The 17,985-nt window shown below is 48.2% G+C and overlaps 1 protein-coding gene across 1 annotated transcript in view; it reads left to right on the top strand.

The window, feature by feature from the left end:
* Nucleotides 1-1,941: 1,941 nt before the first annotated feature.
* FOXN3 (forkhead box N3) overlaps nt 1,942-17,985 on the top strand; it is a 223,139-nt gene continuing 207,095 nt past the window's right edge. Inside the window, exon 1 of the mRNA XM_080618998.1 lies at nt 1,942-2,059. The gene's annotated coding sequence lies outside the window, so the exon portion shown is untranslated. The remainder of the gene's footprint in view (nt 2,060-17,985) is intronic.

Here is a 17,985-nt window from a genome sequence, read left to right as displayed (position 1 = left end):
CTCTAGCTGCATCCGTAGCTGAGCCCAAATGCTCAGCTGCTCTTGGGGTGCTTTCATTAAAACTAAATAAGGTGTTTCTACTTTTAGAGCATCTCCAGTAGCCACCATGCCGATGGCTACCCATCTGAACCAGGAAACAAGCCTGGAAAACGATCCAGGGTTGGGTTTATTCCATGCCTTCCGACTTTGTGTCAGCCCTGTGCCGTGAAGGCTTTGTTGTAAGGGCGGTTAGGCGCTGAATGTGCATAGCTGCTCTCTCCTGCTGCAGTCTTAGGCATATTGCAGAGCAGCCAGTAGAAAGCTTCCAACCAAACAGAACGAGGGACCAGTGTCTTATGGCAGGAATCCTGTGGGATGGGAATGCCTCTGTCTCTCTGTCACCAAAACTACTTATAAAGTGAAAACTGTAACTTTGCTCAGGAAACCCCAGGGTTTTATGTTCGCTTTGGAATAAGCTGAGCCCGTCCATCCGTTGAAGATGTGAGCACCAGGGAATCAACAGGAGGGTATGGCCATCTGCACAGGCGAGCAGTGCCCAGGGATATAGCTAGGGACCACAGTGGGGGCAGGCAGCAGCTTCATGCCAGCAATTTTTACGAATGAAAGGACCATGCTGCTACTTCAACCTCTGCTGGCTTTCCAAAATCCATCCTGCTACAGCAACAGAAAAGGGCAGAAGAACAGCATTTCCATTCCCTTCTTCCAGTAAAGCTGTATTTGATACAGAAAATCATTCCTATTAATTGTTTTGTTTTAATTTTATCATCAAAATGCTACTTTTTGTATATTGTTGACCTTCGAAGGCTGCAATACGCTGGTGCAGAATACGGGTTTCTTTGTGTCCCTCCTGTATCAAAGTGCATTGGAGCAGGGTTGGGAGCCCTGGTAGGAGTGGTGGAGTTTGAATAGCCAGGAAAAGCAGTTGGCAGAATGCAGCTGCCGTTCTCCCCTCTGTCCACACTCAGTGTCAAGAAAAGAACGTATCACTCTGTGGAAAAAAAATCCCATCCCATCCCAAACCAGCCATTGCCCCGTTATGGCAAAATAAATGGATGAAGCTACATTTTTCCTATTATCACTATAGCAATCACATGTACCTTGTCACTCTGTAGGGTTGGTTGGAGAAGGGTAAGTTTACAATGAATAATTAAATGCCTTTTACAGACTTGGCAGTTTCCCGGACATGTGGTGGTGCTGATGGTGCCAGGTCCCTCCAAGACCTGCCAGCCTTTGCACTCACCCACGGGTCCCAAAGCTCCCTGTCGCCTGCTTCCATGGGGGCAAGGCAGGAAAGGCAGCAAGAAGAGGCTGGCATGAGGGCTGCAAAGGGGCAGTGAAATGAGGAGGAGGAGGCAGCGTGCACGTTCATACCAAGCACTCCTGGCACGGGCACGTTTTCTCAGTTTCCAGCTGTAAAGAGCAGAGTGTAAGGAGATGCCAGGCCTCGGCTGGCGCCCCCGGCCGGTACGACCGTAACAGGAGTAAGTTTTAGTGCTGCACGTCTCAGTTTTCTACACGTGTAAGCCCCGCTCCAGCGGCACGAAGGTCGCGCACAGTGACAACGTGGTGGCCACGTAAGGCACCGGCTGTGCCGGCATTCACCAGGGGTCGTGAACCCCGGGCTGGCGGCACGACAGGAGCGCGGCCACGAGCGGGGTTTCCCCTGAGAGGAACAGAGCAGGAGGCGTGGGACCGGCCGCTGCCCCAGTCCCAGCGCTGCGGCGTTCCCGCAGGAGCAGCGCCCCCGAGGCCGGCCCCGCCGCCTTCTCGCTCCCGCGCTCTCCCCGTCCCGCAGCGTCCCTTGGGGACGCCCGGTCAGGGAACCCGCCGCCGCTGCCGCCGGCTCTGGGAGGCGGACCGGCGGGGCGGGGCGAGGCGGGGCCGGCGGGCGGCGCTAGGGCCCGGCGGGGCGCGGCGCCTCCGGCGGGGGTGGGGGGGCGCAGGCGGCGCGCGGGCTGCGGCTGCCTCCCGCCGCGGGGCGCGGAGCGGGGCTGGCCGGGGGCAGCGCCCACCCCCGCGGCGGCGGCGGCGGCGGCGGGAACCAGCGCCGCGCCACGAGGTAACGGCCGCCGCGTTTCGCCGTCTCACCGGGAGCGCGTGCGTACGTGCGCCTGTGCGCGGGCGGCCGCCGCTCCCGGGCCCTCCCCCGGGGAGCGGAGCCGCGGCCAAACTTCGGGGGCCGCGGGGCGGGCAGCGGCGGCAACTGCGCGGGGCTGCCCCGGCTCCACGGCCCCGTCCCGACGCCGAGCTCCGGCGCGCCGGGGACGCGGAGGGCGGCGCGGGGGCGGCAGCGCGGCGGCGGGCAGCGGGCTGTGCCTGGCGACGCCGGCTCCGCGGGGACGCGCGGCTGTAGCGGGCGGGCGGGCGGGCGGGAGGGGAGGAAGGCGGCCGGCGGAGCCTGGCCAGGTGCCGGCGGGCGCTGGCAGGGCAGGCGGCGGGCAGCCACCCGCCGTGTCCCTTTTGTTCCTGCGTGCCGCCGGCTGCTGGGTCCGTGCCCGGCGAGAAGCCGCTTGGTACTTCGCGGGCTCCGGCTGTGTCTCTGCACGCACGCCTGAAGGGCATCCTCCGCCGGCGGGGCCGGTCTGTCAGAGTCGCCGGGAGAGGTGTTCGCCTGTTCGCACATCGGCTTCCCTCTGCTTGCTGCTCTTCAGCGCTGACTCTCAACTTACCCGGACTTGCCGTGAATTAATTCCTTGGCCGTACAGGCATGTGTCCGTGCACCCCGGAGAAGGGGTTGCACGTTACCCTGCTGGCTGCGCTGCGGTCGGTCACTACTGACACCACAGAGATGTGTCTGTGGGAATGTGTTCGCGCGGCGCGGCACGGCTGCGCTCGCAGCCCAGTTTACCGAAACTTTAACTGCAGCAGGCGATGTGGTACGGCGGAGCCGTTGGCGTCAGGGCAGACCGTTACTCCGGCGGGATAACGGCGGCTCGAGGGCTTGCGCTGTTTCGGGGGGGTGAATCAGAGACAAGACCGAGCCAACGATAAAAATGAGTTTGTGCGGTTTAAAGGAGCCCAGCGTGGTAACGGCTGCTGGGGCACAGTAGAGCGGGCGGCATCCCCTGCTTTCCCCAGCATAGCCCCCGTATCAGCCAGCCAGCAGTGTAACGTGGGATTACTTCGTAGCCGAAAACGCAGGGCCTTGCAGCGCTGGCCGCCGAAGCGTTACGTGTCATTAAAGTAGCGCTCTCGGAGGAGAGAGACTGTCCCAGGAGCTGTAAAATCTATAAACAGTTTTCTGATTGGTTTAAAAATTTAGACACAGGAAGCGGATGGTGTCTAATAACAGACAAGTGGAGACACTGTTGTCATGGAAACTGGGAAGACTAACCCTCCCCCCCATTTATTTAAAAAAATAAAAAAGGGCAAAAGAAAGAAGTGTGCATCTCATCAGAAATGCCTGCAGAGCGCCTGGCTGCTGCCGCCTTCCCGCAGCATCTGTTGAAACACGAGAACATGCCTGTCAAATCAAGGTCATTTCACAATACACTCCGTGCTGCTGCCGCCCCTCTTTCCTCTCTGAACGGTGTCCCCCGCTTTCCACCCCAGGAGGAGGTGGGAGGGTGCAGCCCGCCTGCCCCGTGCCCACTGGCTGCCCTCCTGATGGTGGGTGTCCTGCCCCGGCCGGCCCTGCAGCGGGGGGAGCTGTGGCTGGGGGCCAGCAAAGGCTCAAAGCCCGGGGACCGTGCGGGTTATAAACCAAAGTAGTGGTGGGTGACTTAGTTTTTAATCAAATGACCAGGACACGTCTCTTTACATGGACCTGGGAGAGAGAGCTGGGTTTGATTCGATCTCTCCCTGTGTGCCTTCACATTGCCAAGTTATATTAAAATGTAATTATTTGAATATTAAGGCTGTTTCTCTGCCTCACCTGAAGAAAAAACCCCAGCCCCTAAAGGGTGCAGATGGCTGTGGGAAACCCTGTGCAATTATTTTTAATAAAGACATCACTGTTCGGTTGCAGCATGCAATTTTGGTACAAAAGTAGAGATGTGAGTATAAAATATACTTCATTACTGATGGATGCAGCATGAGAAAACCAGACCATTATTGTGGTAAATGGAAGTTTTACTTTGCCGGACTATCGGAAGTTTATTGTGTGCGAAAGGAGAGAGCTATTTTGATTTTGGAGCAGGAGAGAGGTATTTCACAGCAAACTCACAAGAAGGGTTTTAATCTTTTTGCTTATTTTCTTGGGCAGCAGCCATTGGTTCAGATGTTTGTGATGGAGAGATGTCTTTGTGCGTTCACTGCGCTTTCTCTGAAACATTTCATTTTGTTGCTACCTTTAATCTTCATTTTGCAGTGACCAAAACAAGAAAAACACACTTGAGTGCTTCACTTACTGTATAAATCATCACTTTGAAATCTGGAATGACCAGTTTGACCTCTGTTGCCTCTTTGCTGGCATATTTCACTCCTTGCATTGTTATTTCTCAGGAAAACCAGCGACTGGTGAGCAGGTCTTGCACATCAGGAGGTAAATCCTGCATGGCGCTGAGGTGAACGTGCTCAGCCCCGTCTCTACCTGCACCCTTGGGTCTTGCTATCTGACAGACCCAAGGCCTGACTTTAAAGTCTGGTTGTGGGTAAAACTGGAAGGAGCAGTGCCTGCTTCTGCTCCAGAAGTCCCGATTGGCCAGGCTGGGATGACACCAGGGTGCCGGCTCTGGGACTCCCTCCCTGTGTCCAGGAAAGGTTCAGGGAGTTGAGCAGTTGTGTGTTTAATCCAGCTCACATCTGATTAACCAGATGCTGCTTTTAATTGCCGTGGAGTTCAAATGGAGAAAGTTTGGCCCAGTAGCGAAAGCGTGCTTGCTTCTAGAAGTGAATTTCCTGTTGTCGGGAGAACCCTTATCCGCAGGAAGGTTCTCTTGCAGGAAGTGTGTCGGTTACTTGTTTTTACACGGTGAAGGAAGTGAGCTGGATTAGGTACTTTCTAGATTTACCCTTCATCATCCTCTGTGCCTGTGCTGCTCTGTTTATGGTTTTAGTTTTGAAGAGTTTGTCAGTATCAGCCATTCCAGAGGGATGTGCATGAAGTCAAATGCTCGTGTTGTCCTGCCATTTGTTGCTGTTATTAAAAAACACCCCACCAACCTCTCGGGGCCACGTTTTCAAAAGTGTCCAATTTACAATTTATACCTTTTGAGCCTCATTAATAGTACTCATAGGCTTTTTTTTCCCCTTCCCCCTCCTCTTAGAATGAAAGATCAAAAAGTGCTCCAGTTAGTTTACTAATAGGGGAAGTCCCTCCACTTCTGAACCGCCTTTCATCATGGATCATAAATCACTTTACAGAAATTAGATTTTTAATATCCACAGAAGTTGTATGTTCACAACGTAGCATTTCACATGGACTGCCTGAAGTTGCAAGGCAAATTAGGAGCAGAGTTTAGAGTCACATTAATTGCCCCTTAATTAGCAATTGCTAAGGGATTAAAACTTTGAAAATGTGCTTGCATTTGTTGGGTGTGCTTGTGCTGATGCGCCAGTGCAGTGCGCATGTATTGATATGGGATGTGGGGCCAGAGGTGAGAAGGTAAGCGGTGGTTCCAGAAAACACCAGTCGCTTACTGGTCTCTGTCAGGCTGGGATGCAAGGTTGGAGGCTTGTAAGATTGGATACAGCTTTGGATGAAGATCCAGACTAAAGGTGAGGGCTGGGGTTTAGCTCTTTGGGTTCTAGTAAGTAGGAGCGTTCAGGGAAATCAACATCAGTGTCGGCTCACAATGGAATACTGTGGTTGTATGTGTGTTAAGATGAAGTATGTATGGTTAAGTATGGTGCTAAGCTGGGCTTTTGCAGGGGGTTCTGAAGAGGCAATGTAGAAAAGTTGCATAAACTTGTAAGAAGCTGCCTGGCATGCTGAATGGCTTCCAGCAGTCATTTTTGGTGTAGGAGATGTCTTGGTGTTAGGAGCTGGTCCTGGCAGAAGATGCTGCCAAGGCTGTCCAGAAGCCTCAGCTGGGCTGAAACAAGACCGTCCTGGCTGATGCTGGAATTTGCCAGTTCATGACTTCAGACATAACACAGTGCAGCACAACTTTGGCCTCAGTTTTGATGTATTTCTAATGCAACCGCATTTGGCTTGTTACCTGCTCACATGGCCAAGGCAAAGGAGAACTGTAACAAAATAATGAAAAATAGAAAGGAAAAAAGGGATCTTAGCAAAACAGCATTTTGTTTAAACGTAAAACTTAGAGCCATGTTTAAGGAGCCAGTGCTGGTGCTGCTTGTGTGCCGGGGGTCAGTTTTTGCCCGCCTGTCTTGGGGATGAACAGAAGCGACATGTTGTGCTCTTCCAAAACTCTCCCTAAAGTCCAACTACTCTGTAATGTCTGCAAAAGTGGGACAGGCTAAGCCTGCTGGAGGTGAAGCTAATGATTATGATGCTGGGCAGTATTTTGTCGCCCTTTCCTTTAATTTCTCTGTCTGTAGTCTAGGAGTCTCTTTGCTAGAGATGGTCTTTCTCTGTGTTAGCACTGACTGCAGGACAGACAAATGGCAAGGCTGTGACCTGTGATCAGGGTTGGTAGGGACCACTGAATGGAACAATCTGCCTAACTGACGTTGTTTTTTCCAGCGTTAGCAGGAATTTACCTCAGTGCTAGCTGATACAGTGACATTGCCAACACTGGGTGTTTTTACTGAAAATAGGTAAAAGCCAAAGAAAGATACGTATTATTTAAGGAGCAGGATGGTTTTGGCACACACTGGCTTCTTCCTTTGCCCACCTCCCATGTGCTGGGATGTGGTGGGACCCTATATGTGAGCTCTGCTCAGGCCAATGTGAGGTTCCCTTGTAGGAGCCCAATTGCATGCTGCTTACCTGCCACCTATTTGCTGATACAGCCCACTCACGATGTCTGGGCATACTTATTTTTGTTGCAAGGAAAATACACCAGACTTCCTAACAGACGGGGCTTTACATACAAGGCAATCCAAGCTAGATTCTGGAAAGCATTTCACAGAATGGCAGCTTTGTTGGAAATTGCTTCTTAATACTGTACGGCAAAGCTGTTGCTCTTTTTAGTGTAGTTCTATGCAGGACTTGTGTCCGCCCTGTTGAGCTGAGCAGCATCTTGCGTCTCCTGTGACCCTGCCTCCTGTGTCAGGCTCTCCGGGCTCCCTGCTCCAACCCCTGGCAGCTCTGTGGCTTCCCACTACAGAGATCCTTTTTGTTTTTGCTCTTGGGCTTTATGGAGAGGCCAACCTCTTCCTTGGATAAAGTCAGCTTCCAGCACAGCGAGCAGATATGAACTCCCCGGCCTGACCCATCCTTGCATAGCCGTGCTCCATGTTACTCCTCTCAGTAAGATCTTCTTGTTGCCAATTTAATTGCTGGCTGGGCTTGCTTTGGAGAGAAGCAGAGGCATTACAGGGGTTATGAGAGGTTATTGGAAATGGGAGGAAGCTGAAAGTCTGACCCATCCAGATTTAACTGGATTAAATCTCATTTTACCCCCCAACTCCAACTTGTTTTGATCTGGGTTTTACAGCAGATCATTTGCAGAAGCTACCCAATTAATATGTTATTTTAACACCAGATTTTGCATAGCTTTTTTTTTGTTGGAGGTGGAGAAAGGATCCAAATGTTTTGATCCTATTTTTATCTTTATCTTCACTGAGATTTTCTCACTCTGTGCTTTGCAGAGAGGAGCAAAATTTTAATAATTCACTAATATACTTTCACTTCATTAACATTTTATCATTCTGGCATTGTACATATGGCAAACTCCTCAGTACTCTCATTAAGGGCCTGATCTTGCCCCCATACTCTCACATCCCTTCAGGTGTGGAAAACCCTAAACTCGGGTGTTATTCTGCTCTTTGGAAAGAGCTTTTCTCTTTTTCCGGTAGGGAGTAAACTGAACAAAACACGGAAGGTTTTGGGGGGGTGGTTTTCTTTTTTTAGTCTTTTTTTTTTTTTTTTTGGTGGGCTTTTTTTCTTTGTTTTTTTTTTTTTTGTTTTGTTTTTTGTTTTTTCACAAAATGGAAACATTTACACAAAGATAGCAGTGATGGTTATGTTGGAGCCACTAAGCACCAAGCCTTCAGCCATTACAAAACCTAATGGTGTCAGTCTAGAAAGCGTGAAGACACAGGGCGTTACTCTGGTATTGTTTGCATCATTTTACATTGTGGCATGTTTGATTTAAAGTGGAGATTTGTACTGGCATTAAAATGGTTATGAAACTTACCTGCGATAGCACAGTGCTCGTATATTAGGATGACACAAATAACATGTAACACTTCATGGGATCTTGGTGATTTAAGTACACAAATTCTCAGGTGTGTGCACACGTCGTGTCAATGAAGTGCTTTTTAATTGTGTCCTAATGTAACATTGGCATTGAACTTCTATGGTGACTCTCCCCGTTTTCTAGCATTAAAATAAACCTCTGAATTGGTGCATGGTTTGCTACTGCCAGTTAAATACTGTTAGCACACCAGATTAGTTCAGGCGTATTCAGAAGGGATAACAAGCCAAGCACGGCTGAGGGGCAAAGAGTGATTGGGTGCAGGAGGCTTGAGAGTTGAAGGGAAACTTGTCAGTTGTGAGCAGTAGAGAACTAAGGGCCAGGCAAGGATTCCAGGCGGTGCCGTATATTGAAAAGAGTGTGGCTGTTGAGAGACCAGAGGACAGGAGATCACAATAATAAATACAGGAGATGGTGAGGGACCTGGCTGAAGGTTTCTACTTGTCAGACAGAGTATAATTGCTTTTAGAGGAACCAGGACAGAAACTCATCTTTTGCGAATTGGTATAATGCCATTGGAGTTAGTGAAATTACACTGACTTACACCAGCTGATGGTCTGTCTGATGGTATTACAAGAAGAGTGAAGGCGTGAAGGATGGGTGAGCTGGAAGAGGTTACAGGCCTGAGCAACAGGGAGGATGGAAGTTTGTTCAGGAATAATGGAGAGGCTGGGCAGTGAAGAAAGATCAGAAGGTCCATTGCAGCTATATTGGGTTTGATTTGATGACAAAGTGCCCAGCCAAGAGATGTCCGCAAGGCAGGCTGAGGGGTGGGCTTGGCTGGAGAGGGGAGTCAGTGACGGCAAGTACATTTCTTATCAGCACAGTCAGTAGCAATTGGTGTGTGAGTGAGTAAGATCACACACAGGGTGAGGAGGTGCGGGAAAAAAACATGACCTGGGCCAAGGCCGCAGTAGGATCTGGCGGAGAGGATGTACAGAGCAGTCACTGGGTGAGGAGGGCCAGAAAAGACAGCGTCTCTCAAAGCCAAGGTGGGACAAAAATCCTTCGGTCTGGAAGGAGGAATAGAACAAACTTAACAAATATTATTTAGGATTGAGAAAAGAAAGGGAATGACATTGACTTCTTCAGAGGCATGAGCCATGAATAATGTCTACTGCAATTGGTGTACTTTGAAAAGTGAAGGAGAGGCTCAGGAGCGGGATGCGAAGCCTTTCACCACAGGTCACTCAGGTGGGTTGTCTCCTGAAAGCAGTAGCTAGCCAGTGGCAGTGGCTCAGAGCCAAGGGGCTTTTGCCCACTTCTGGTCCCGCACAGCCACTGGGACATTGAGGGTCAGTGTGAGCTCAGGCACTGGCATTGCTCTGGTTCCTCGTTAGCTGGCTGCAAGGCCGTGCACCCTTGGGAATCACCCACGCTGATGGCAGACTGTGGCTGTAAGACCAGGCTTCCCAGTGGCTTGTGCCTGTACTGTCAAGCTGCAGAGTCGTGCGGAAGTTTTGAAGAGATGCTTCTTTGTGCAAGGTGCTTTCTGCTCAGATGAGGATGCTGTTCGTGGTGTGACTTGGGCAGTGCGGGAATTGCTTTGAAACCTGGAGCAGGAATTTTTTTCTCTAATAATAATTTTAATCCTGAGTTTGTGTCCAGTCTTGCTTACTGCTGTCAGCTACTGCTAATTGTGTGGGGTAAGAGCTGGGACCACAGCATCCCAAGCACCCAGCTCTGTCATAGGCATAGTATAGAATAAATGTTTTCTTTCTGGCCTCAAACCCCTGTAGCCTAAATAAGGTATTTGGAGTAAAAATTACTCCAGTATAGAAGTCTCTACACCAATATAATTATTCATCCAGCTTATGTATTTCACATGCTTTATTTAAGTTCCTGTGTCACCTGCTAATAGCATATGAACATGGGGGAAATTTTGAGGATATGCACAGTATTACGGGCATTGCTTGAGCAGCTGCTACTGGCCTGCTCACATTCAGCAGATTTCTTACTGTCAAAACCACTTTTAGCATATGAATGAATGGGCAGGAAACCACCTAAAAATTGATTAATGTAGACAGAAACTGCCTTCTCATTCATTCAGAACAACAACAATGAAGTCAGGCAGCAGGGTTCAGCTGACGAGCTGTTGGGAAGAGCTTGTTTCACTTCACAAGGGGGGCTTTGTTTTGATGGAGACTCTCGGGTACTAGCACTGAGAATTAAGCTTTTGTTTCCAGATGCAGGGGACAAAAGGTTTAGCCCAGGAGCAACATCTGTAGGTGAGGAAGCACCTTGACTTGTGGAAGCAGCATGGAAGCAGTATTCACTTTGGAAAATGTATCCAGTTGTTCTTTCTGGTGCCAGCATGGGCATGAATTCTGGCAAAAATTGAAGCATGTCGCTTTTAATGCCAAAATCTATTGACGCTGATTGCCTTAGCTGATTCCAGTGAAGACTTTGCCTGAGGAAATAGCTTGGTATTTGATCATGCAGATGGCTGATGTTTAAAGTCCACCTTCATGAACTTACAGGGGGGGTCCCTTGGGACGCAGTAGTGGTTCCATCTGATTTTATGGATGCAGAATTTGATGCTGCATTGCCGTCACTGATACAGTGGTGGTCATAATGGTTATTATTAATTTGTATTCTGGTGGTAGATAAACAGTGCTCATATTTCTCTCTTCCTCAGGCATCCTGGCTCTCATAAGTGTGTTCTCCATTGATATGGAGTTGTTTATTCTCACTCTGGCAGTGTGAGTGATGCACATACGGCTCTTTGGAGCCAGCAGCTGAGAAGATGTCTTTATATGCGTATACACTACTACATAGATTTATACTGCTGTAACAGTGAAATCTGTATCTTGTTATGAACAACACGCAATCTGTTACTTGTTTGCACAAAACTCAACACTTTACAAGCCAATGAGGTGAGGAGCAGAGGGCCAGACTCAGTTCGCTGGACATAGTATACTGGCCTTCACTGACTTGCAGAGCCTTAAACCCACAGACTGATCTCAAAGTCTTGTGACTATGGTAGCAAGTGAAGATGGGTTCTCAACACATTTGTCTTGTGGTGATGGACTCTGATGTCTAATGACTGAATCCAGGTAGCAGCCTTTCCCCGGGTTAATGTACTCATCAAGTCTCTGTTTTGGCCGCTGTGCTTCACAGAACTGCAATAAGCTGGTTGTCTTTAATTGGCTAAACCTGTTAAGGAGGAGACAGACAGACAGACATGGACAGCAGTATGATTGAAGCCTTTTGTAATAGCCAGTAAAGCTAACCATCTTCCTCTTAAATGCCTAAGAAGCAGCCTGAGCAAGTGCTTTATCTGCGAGCTGCAGAAGAAGGAACCATGGTTAGATGATTACAGAAATACATGGAGTGAGTTTATTAGAATGCATTAATTACCACTGCCAGTAGTTACCCTTCATTATTAAAGCAACTTCCTTCAAGACAAAATAATGAAACGTACATTTTCATGTGCCTTTGTCAGTCAGAAGCCCAAGAAGAGATTCCTGTTCCACTTCTGTCTTGTGGTACGAAGTAATGCGACTCCACTGAAGTCAGAGATGGATAGCTGGGGAGAAGGCAGCTTCTTTTTTTTTACTAGAGGGCTTTAATGCAACATTGTTTTATTTCTGCACATTAAAGTTAATAACACAGCAAGTGTATTTTGAAGTTAAGTCATTCTAGGATCTCTGTATGTTAAATAACTGTGAACAAACTTTATAGTCACTCTGTAGGCCCTCATGATATATCATTTTGAGCTGCCTTCTGTCTATTATGTTTTATCTGCCTGCAAAATCCATTTCTAATTCTGGCCGTATCTCCTTGCAATCACTTGCCAGAAATCTATTCCCAGGATTCGCCTTATTTTAGTGAAATATCTCTGCTTCAGCACCTTTCCCAAGGTGGCTGATCTAATCACGGCACTATCAGTTATCACTTCTCATTTCCTTTGCTAGCTCTGTCAAATGCAATGCACAGCCTAACAAAGTGACATTCAAATACTCTGTGACCAAGGCTATTTCCCTGTCTTTTAGTTTGCAAAGCTGGAATTGTATCTGGCTCCTTAAACATGTGCCCTTCGCTCCAGGAATGTGACTTGTAAAGCACACTGTGGGAAGAGTTAATGTTAAGCAGATGAAATAGCTGCCTCTTTATTTATCACAGGTACGATCCATTTATAGTGACCATCTGGATATTAAACCCCACATCCATGACCTTTTTTTCCAGGTAGAGAAGAGGGATGCTTCATTCATGCCAACTGGCAAGAGAGCCTTACTTTGCCGTCAGAGAAAGAAAATTTGTCACCTCCCTGTTCCTAAGCTCCATTCTCTTCTGTTTATATATACACATTTCTCTTTTAAATAGGAGCATGATTGTGTGGAAAGGTCAGCATATACCAAACAGGGTGCTTGTGTTTCTCGAGGAAGGAGTCACCTGCGTAGTGTCATCCTCTAAGGTTAAATGTGGTTTCTATGGACACAGGTCCAGCAATAGCATCTTTTTTTCTGGCCTCCTTTTTTCTTTTTCCTTGGGTGACAAACCTCTTAGTGTTATCTTAGATTGCTATCACAGACTAATACTTGTTTTAATAAGTGTGTGGCTGACTAGTCCATCCGCTCTGAAAGATAAAGTTATCCACGTGCATCCTCACAGCCCTTCCTGCTTTGTGCCATTTAACACATGCTGCCACGAGCCCTGCTTTACTGCAGTCTCATTTCCCCATTGGTTTTCATGGGGGCTGAAGCCTAAATCTTGCCTTTTTTGGGAAGGTGGGGAGCAAGCTCTTGCCAGACTGGCTACAGGAGTGGGGAGAGCCCTCTCCATGCGCCTGTCCTGGCTCCAGAGCACAAAGGAGTTCAACACTTGCATGGTTCTGGGAGTTTCTTTTTTAATCATACAACCTGTTTTTTGCTTGTCCCCCCCCCCCCCCCGTGTGTGTGAATCCGATAAACGTGTCTTGCAGCCTGCACCAGATCAGCACACGTATTTTCCCTGTGGCCTGTTACAGGTTGCAGAGTTGAGTTTATTTGTTTCAGACAGCACGGGTTAAAATTAGGAAAACAGGTTTTAAGCTGAAAAAAAGAACCAGTCTGATTTGTTGTTTATGGCCCAAGGTGCAACACAAAGCAGGTGCTCTGTGTTTCAGTTCTTTGGCATGTATTTCAGTGAGCTGTGTCACAGCCTGGTGAGCTTCCAGGGTAAGGTGTGTGCAGCCCCTCCTGGCTGTCCCTCAGATGCTGTCCTCTGGTTGGCTGCAGAGGTGCAAACTGGGGAGCATCTGCCCTAATGGGATGGCAGAGCAAGCTTTTGTGTACCCTAAATGGTAATTTCCAATGTGGCTAAATAACAAGGATGGCGTCTAATGGCTTAAAAAACTGTTCATTGCTGCATTTTTTTCTAGCTGTTTCTTCACTGTAGGAAGGTAGAGAAATCTGTGTTAAAATAATAATTAAATGCTGACAGTACTAAATTTCCACCCAGCGTGAATTGGCAGCAGTTGCAAACCAAAACATTAGGTCATTAAAGAAGAAAACCCAACCTGATTAAATACCTCTGTATGTTTTTCTGATTAGCTATTCTTAAAAAGAGCATGTGGCTGTAATAGAAGGGTGTACTTGACAGCAGCAATTGCTTTTCTGGGGAAAGGTAAAATACTCAAGTTTTAATGTGTATATATGTGTGTTTGAAAGGATTTCTTGCTGATCTTAGCCATGGGGATTTATATCTTACTAATCATCCATTTTTAAAAGCCACCATGAAATCTCCCTGCCAGGAAATATGTGAAATCCCTTCAATATTATGTTTCTGGAAAGAACAGTTAACAGTGACTAATGCACTCGGGCTTTTGTTTTGGTCTGTTTTTTCTCTTCTCTGGCTGGACAGAGCTGACTTTGCTCTTGAGCATCAAACAGCCATGGTGGAGCTTGCTGTAGTGTTGGTGGTGTGGAAGCACTATGGGGCTCAGGGGCTGGCTGCAGTGTGCATCCCAAAGATAGATAAGAAGGTTTCTGCCCCAAAAATCTTGATGTGATGGGGACGTACATGAAGCTGGGTGAGGGGGAAGGCGTAGAGGGGGAGGTGTTAGGAATAGAACCCCCTGATTACCCCATGCCTGCCTGTGGCCAGAGGTCTGCTGTTCTCGGAGGCAGGTTGAAGCTGGCTCTCTTGACTATAATTTACTAAAACACTCTTGGCTGGGGAGACGGCAGAGTGAAAACTGTCAAAAGGTGCATTTATAGTCTGCCACTTTTTACCACCTGATTCTCCCTTTGAGGTGCTCTACCATATATTTACTCCAGTGTGCTCCTTAACAGTGTTTTGGGGGCTGATGCCTACAGCACGTGTATGTCTGGAGCTACTTCCAGGTCCTCTTTAAGGGATGTTGCTGGAGGTAGCAAGGAGGGACGGATCCAGTGCTGCTGGGGACTTGTGCCTCTGCAGATAAGTTGTGGCTGCTGCTGGCCCCGTGGGAAGCCCTGGAGCTTGAGAGGGGTGAGTGGGCTGCCGAGCATCCCTCTCCGAGTGCTGGGACCATCTCTGAAAGCTCCGTGACCTCTGTAGCCAAGACACACTTCCCAAGCACATGCTGAGTGTGGTAGGATGTCCTGGCTGCTGTGGCTCTTGCTTGCATCGTATCAGAGCAGCTCAGGGTCTGTGATATGTGTGTTACGGTGCCAGCCCTGCGAGGCGCCACAGGGTCATCCTGCCCTCTCCAATCCTTATGGCCCTTCCTCCCACACTTATATTTGGAAACTGAGGAACAGAGGGGTTAAGAGAGGTTTTGGAAATGATTCCAAACTATTTTGTTGTTTGAAGGGTAATACAAGCTTTTGCTGTATGAATATACCCGTGTCTGCACCCAGGAGTTGCATATGAGCAACAGTCTCACAAACGTGATTTTTGCTACCTGAAAGATGTAGGGAAAAGGTTTATCGTAAGGGCTTCAAAGAAGGCTCACGTGCTTACAAATTTACTCATCACTTCTACTGGACTCCTTTAAGGTCAACTGGGATATTCATTTTTCCCCTGGGAGCTGTATAAGTCACATACTTTCCTTTTTTCTTCACTGTACATTCCAGAAAGCAATTTCTCAGGAAGAGTGGTTCCAGTTTAATCTCCAGATTATCGGTTGTCTCTTTTTCCCCCAAGATAAAGCAGCTGAATAATCAACTAACCCTAATTCAGGCAGAGCTGGGGACTGTGTGTGGACATCTGTGTGGAGATCCAGATTTGGGGAGTACTGCTTTAGGTTGCAGTGTTTCAGCTGTATAGCCTGAGTGCATTGGTTACTTGGAGGTGAGCACAGGTGCTCCAGTGAACCTGGCCACTGAGCAGGAGTTGGGTCCCGAGACCCCTGGAAGCAGCCAGGGTCTGCAAAGCAGAGCAAAAGGCATGCTTCTGTGAATGTTAGTGGTAATTTTCTTGCAATTAAGTGCAGTGATCAAGAGCAAGAGAAAACGTTTGCCCGTATCTCTCTCCTGAAGATGTGTTCAGCAAAGAACAGATGGGGGTCAGGGGCTGCCTGTGGTTGTCTGAGTCTCGGACTGCCTCCATCTATCTGGAGGCAGAGTGAGCTGCTCTGACGTCTCCTGCTTTTGTAGTGCTGAAGCTCCCGCCTCAGTCACACTCCTGCATGGTGTACGTGCAATGTGCCCCAGCCGTGACATCCCTCCACAGTGTGCTGTGAGGCAGCTGAAGTCCTTCTGCCCTGGGACCCTTCTTCGTGAGAACTGGATACCACTAAACCTTAGTGACAGAAAGTGTCTCTGACACCCTGGCTCTTGTATCTCCGAGTTCATTGTGTCCCTGTAGTACTAGCACTGGGTTGAGACAAACTATTTCTCTTCTGACACTGATGTACTTGACCCTATAGAGTGCAAGGTAGCCAAGGCCATTAATCTCCAATTGCTCTTGTCAGGTATTTTATTCATTAATCCAGGGCCAAACAGTGGTTTAGTTGTCAACTTAGACCATGATAAGATTTTTTTTTAGCTTCTGGCTAGTGCCAAGTTAGGATCTAGTTAGTAGTGCTTGCAGCCGTTTAGACAGATGCCCTCAAGCTTTACCAGGTGCTGCACCAAAGCTAGGGCTCAGCGTTGGTTCATCCACTAAATGTGCTGTCAGAACCAGCCCCTTTTCCTGTGCTTGGATGGCTGGTTCAGCGAGAGTTGGCCACTGCTCAGGTACCTATAATGGGGTCTCCCTGCTGTACCTCTCTTACATAGTGTACCACATAGCCCAAGATACCTGAGAGGCAGCTCCTGGAGAGCTCTCGACTAGCCGGGCTGCTTTTCACTCTGTGACCTCTTTCGGCACAGTTGAGATGGACGCGAGTTGTGTTCTTTCAGTACATACTCACATGCTGATTTTATTGCCTCATTTTGCAGAGGAGGAGCGCTCCAAGCATCCGATGGCAGAAATTCCCCTTTTTCTTGGACACTTCCCAAGGGGTTACTCATCAGAACAATAATTGCTAAAAAATTACGATGCTGAGCACCAAGACTTACGGAGTGCTTTGATATGCCATGTTGTGATGATTGTGTATAGAGGGGTATCCTTTTGTAGCTTGAATTGCCATAAAAGGCTTCAGTATCCTTTTCCTGGCAAACTGCTGGTACCCATAGTTGGGAGTTTGAGTGAGGTTTGCAAGCTCAGTGCCACCAAACACGTATTGGTCTGTGGCTGCTCCTGAGGTGAAAACTGTTTATATTTTAATGCATTAAGTTCTGCTCGCACTGTTCTGTATGGAAGTCTTGTTTTGAAAGTATAGGAAAAAGGAGAAGGAAGAATGTTGAGATGTTTTAACACAGCAAGAAGCATTTTCTTCCTACACAGTGCCATTTCAGAGAGGGAACAGCTTCTCCTCCAGTTCTGTTTTGGTCTAGGTCTCTCTCTTCTGAGATTTAAACATATGCTTGTATCAGTTCCTCAGCTGGTGTGTATCTGTTGACATACTGTATCTACTGACATAATGTGCTTTCTGCATTTGCAACTGATGTTTTTGCGGTGCATCTTTAAACTTAGCAGATTCCTCAGATTTTAAACATGGTCTTTTAACAAAGCTATAACGTGGGGGCTTTGGGGTTTTTTGTTTTCATGAGAAGAACGTTGACATAATTACCAATAGGAAAAGAATAAGATTAGGAAGTCACTTTTTATCCTGATGTCTATAGGGTCTTGTATGTCCCACACAGCAATTGCCCTTATTCAGCAGATGGGGACTGTGGTGCTCTGGGTGGCTGGATATCACCTAGCAATCTGTGGCACGCCCTGAGCAAAATCCAGATGTGTGTATGTGTGAAGCGTTGTCATGGCAAGGCTTGCCCTTATTCTGGGAAGCTGCCTGCAGCTGGAGGCAGGTCCACATAGCATGTTCAGGCTTTGCAGCTGGTGCTGCTTCAGATCCGGGGCAAAGCAGGGATTTCCAGAAGTGCCCAAGTAAAGCTGGAGCACAAATCCATTGAAAATCCGTGTGTGTCCAGGTAAGCAGCTGAGGTCACTCACAAAGCGTCACTCTCAGCAGAAACAGAAAGGAGCATGTTTGGGAACTGTTGGGGCTGCTGTGCCTGGCTGTAGGGGGTTTTGCTCTCAGATTTTATGTATTCATGGGATTTTGTCCTAGGTGAAACAGCGTTAGAGGAGATAGAGTAGCATCTTCAACCCCTGGTGTTAATTACCAGAGGCTGGGGTAAAATCCTGATCTGAATGAAGGATCTCAATGATTTCTGAGGCTCCTGAGATCATCTGTGGTAGCTCG

This window comes from Psittacula echo (assembly GCF_963264785.1).
Source record: "Psittacula echo genome assembly, chromosome: 5".
NCBI classification, from domain to species: domain Eukaryota; kingdom Metazoa; phylum Chordata; class Aves; order Psittaciformes; family Psittacidae; genus Psittacula; species Psittacula echo.
This window is presented reverse-complemented; position numbering and strand designations above follow the sequence as displayed.